At 43.7% G+C, this 3,986-nt stretch overlaps 1 pseudogene; it reads left to right on the top strand.

The window, feature by feature from the left end:
- The first annotated feature begins 616 nt into the window (after positions 1-616).
- On the top strand, positions 617-1,974 carry LOC106978305 (dnaJ homolog subfamily B member 6-like; annotated as a pseudogene).
- Positions 1,975-3,986: the final 2,012 nt, after the last annotated feature.

The following is a 3,986-nucleotide window of genomic DNA, read 5'->3' on the forward strand; positions in this document are numbered from 1 at the left end:
GGACACATTCGTAACCACCAGCCTATAGAACAGATGGCCCATGTCTCAGAAATGGCCACGACACGTGTTTATGGAGTGCTTACTATGCGTCAGGCGCTCTGTGAAGTGTTTTACATGGATTATCTCATTTAATCCTGGCGAGGACCTTGTCGGGTAGGCTCATTTATAGGCCTTTTTACTGATGAGGACGTTGAGGCTTTTCAGGGGTTAAAAACCTAGCTCAAGTTGACCCTGGTAGAAAATGGCCACGTAAGGGTTATGAACCCAGTTTTGCAGGACTCCGAGGCCACTATGCAATACAAAATTCCTGTACTCCCATACTGACATTTTCCCTGTACTTCTATTATGCCAGTATTTTTCTACATTAAAATTTTGTGTAGGTATAATTTTCATCCCAGCTTTAGGTAAGTGGTCTGACTAGAAACAAAAAGAAAAACAAACCAACAAAACACACAGATCTTAGCAGTGAAGCTAATTGCCCTACCAAACAGGTCACGCATCTCTCCTTGTGCTGGTGCTTGGAGAACTTAGTTACACATACCTCAGAAAGTAACATTTTCCAAACTCAAAGGGGGAAAATAAAACTATTTGAAAGTAGAAGTCTATGTGAAAATTCATGACGTACAGCGGCCCTGCCCCAGTCTTTCTGGGCCTTCTTCCAATATTCTTTGTTTTCTGGAAAACACGACCCAGCAAACCAAAAAAAGATGATGGAATAGACGTGTACGAAAGTTTTGACTTGAAAAGTCTGAACCTAAAAGCGGAGTTACATGTGGGTTCACTGGACAAGCATCTGTCTCTTTGGAATCAGATGAATCAGAAAGGTACAACTTACTTACCACTTGTTGGCAGGAGAAGGGAGAGAACCGAGAGCTCAGGAAGCTGCCGCTGCGCCGCCAGCTTCGCGAGCGGGAGCCTCCGGTCATGTCCCTCCCCCACAACCCCCCCACCGCGTCTCCTGCATGCCCCGCCCCCGCGGCTCCTGCCCCTCCCACTCCCCCACTCTCGCAGGGCTCCTCTAACGTCCATCCCCATCCCCGCCCCCCCCCCCCCCCCCCCCCCGGCTCTGCAACCTCCCCCACGTGGCTGCTGCAAAGTCCACCCCTCTCCCCGCGGCTCTTGCCCCCCCAACTCCTGCAGGCCCTCCCCTTCCCCCCCTCCCCCCCCACCCCCCCCCCCCCCCCCCCCCCCCCCCCCGTGGCTCCTGCGCCCTTTAGGTTCTTCCTCAGTCCGCAGACTATTAGGCCTGGTGGATCGCTCTGAAGTTCTGGGCTGACAGAGTCATGCCTCGGTCGAGGATATTAAGGCATATAGGAAACTGGCACTGAAGTGGCGTCCTGATAAAATTTCCTGAGAATAAACAGGAAGTGGAGAGAAAACCGAAACAAGTAGCTGAGGCGTATGAGGTGTTATCAGATTCGGGACATCTAGGATAAATCCGGCAAAGAAGGATTAGGTGGAGGTGCAGGTCGTTTTGACAGTCCCTTTGAGTTTGGCTTCACCTATCACAACCCAGACCACGTCTTCAGGACATTTTTTGGCTTAAGGGACCCATTTTCATTTGGCTTCTTCAAAGACCCGTTTGGGGACTTTTTTGGTGGTGGTGGGGGGGAATCAAAGGGGTCCTTGCAGAAGCAGGAGCTGAAGCAAAGGTTGTTTTCCTCTGCCTTTAGTGGATTTCCATCTTTTGGAGGAGGATATTCTTCATTGATACAGGATTTACTTGCTTCGGTTCATCAGGTCACCGGGTTGGGTTGGGGATCATTTCATTTTCTTCCATGGCCTTTGGTGGTAGTGGGATGGGTAACCTCAAGTCTACATCACCTTGTACTAAAATTGTTAATGGCAGAAAAATCACTACAAACAGCGTTGTCGAGCATGGTCAAGAAAGAGTACAAGTTGAAGAAGACGGTCAGATTAAAGTCCTTAATGATAAATGGTAAGGAGCGGCTGCCACGCTTAGATAACAAATAATTAAGGGCGTGCATGTAACAGAGAGTGGATTATACCCAGCACCATTTGAGGATTAACAGAACTCTTTTCTTTTTCTTTTCTTTCTTTTTTTTTTTGAAGATTTCCGAGGAGCTCAGCTTTCAGTGTAACTGTACCTGTATTTATGCACAGCTCATCCAAGCCCTATTTATTATAGACTTGAGTTTGTTGTTGGAGCACCATAATAGTGCCTTTTTTTTTTTTTTTTTTGTCGTTAAAATTGTTGTGGGGCGCCTGGGTGGTTCAGTGGGTTAAAGCATCAGAGTCTTGATTTTGGCTCAGGTCGTGATTCCACAGTTCACCGTTTGGAGCCTGGAACTGGGCTCAGTGCTGACAGTGTGGAACCTGCTTGGGTTCCCTCCCTCTCTCCCTCTCTGCCCCTCCCCTGCTCTTGCTTGCTCTGTCTCAAAAATAAATAAATTAAAAAAAAGTAAAATTGTTGTCAATCTCTGTACGCACTTTGCTTGTTTATTGAACACAATCCAAAGTGACTGGCTCTTTCATACACTAACACCAGTGTGGAACTGCGTTTGCGTTGTGTTTGAAACGAGCCAAGTAGAGTCAGCCTGCTGTGAAGTTAACGTTGCCAGAATGAATCTTCCTCAAAATAAATTTCAATTTTTTTTTCTGTATTTAGTAGTGAGAGATATTAGTGCATTAATGGTAATATGTCTCTCATTTAATATACATTGAGGATGTTTTTTAGTTGTGCACAAATACTGGCATCTTATTCAATTTTGCCAATTGTTTCAAATATGTAATGTTAAGCGTGGGTTTAAAATGTTAAGCTGGTAAACTGTGTCTTTATCAGTTGATAAAAAAAAAGAAATGCAAAAGTGTTTGGTGGATTCTTTCCTGAGCAGTAGAGCCTAAAAAAAAAAAGAAAAGAAAAAAAAAAGAAAGGTACAACTTAGATTTTCTTTTGTTTTAGGTGGCAAAACGTCACCTTGAAAACTGATAGTTAGATATTTTATTTTACTTTTTTATCTTGGGAGGGGAGGGGCAGAGAGAGAGGGAGAGAGAGGGAATCCCAAGCAGATTTCACGAACCGTGACATCATGACCTGAGCCGAACAAAATCGAGTCAGATGCTTAGCTGACTGAGCCACCAAGGTGTCCCTGGGAGTTACAGATTTTAAATTGAGTTAAAATTTTAGTTAGAGATGGTTTTATTAAATAATGTATAGGAAAAATCACGTATATGTGTGTGTGTATGGACATGTGTGTGAAGCTTTGGAGCATTGGTAGATTTTAGAGTCCATTTAACCCAGTCTCATCAAGTCAACTACAAATGCAAGAGGGAGGGACCAAGAAAAAAATGCAAAGAATACATGGGGGAAGGTTGTCATTTTTCAAGATAGGACTATTTTGGACTTTTAAAACAGCTCACCCTATGAATTTGCTGGGATATAAAATGTGGAGGGGATAACCCCAGGGCATCTTTCTTACGACAAGATGGCTAAAGCAAAAATGAGAAGTACAGGTAAGTGAAAAGGAGGAAATAGGAGTCCTTGATAGTCCTACCACCCAGAATAGCCACTTTAACAGCTTGGAGTATGTCCTTGCAGGACCCCCTCATCCATGTGTACACACACAGGCATGCACACATTTGGACCATCTTACGTGGAATTTTATAACATACTTTTCCCACTTAGTTGTAAACCACGTCTATGATATTTAACATCCGTAAGTCTTTTTTACATGCTGTAGTTGGACACTTAAAATTGTTTTCGATATTCTGCTACTACAGAAACTCTGGAAGAACTTTTCCTGTTAGAAAAAATTTGAACTTACCCCTAATTATTTTCTTGGGTTAAGTTCTTATTTTTATAACTTCTGGCTCAAAGCGAATGCAGGTTTGGAGACTTTTGAAACAGCCTGTAGTGTTCTCCAGTTTACATCCAATTTACACTGTGATTATTGGTATATATGGGCCATGGTTAGTTTGGAAGGTCTGAAGAAGTATTTTTAGTGCCAACTGTGACTGTGTTGCAA

This window comes from Acinonyx jubatus, chromosome B4, assembly GCF_027475565.1.
Source record: "Acinonyx jubatus isolate Ajub_Pintada_27869175 chromosome B4, VMU_Ajub_asm_v1.0, whole genome shotgun sequence".
NCBI lineage: Eukaryota > Metazoa > Chordata > Mammalia > Carnivora > Felidae > Acinonyx > Acinonyx jubatus.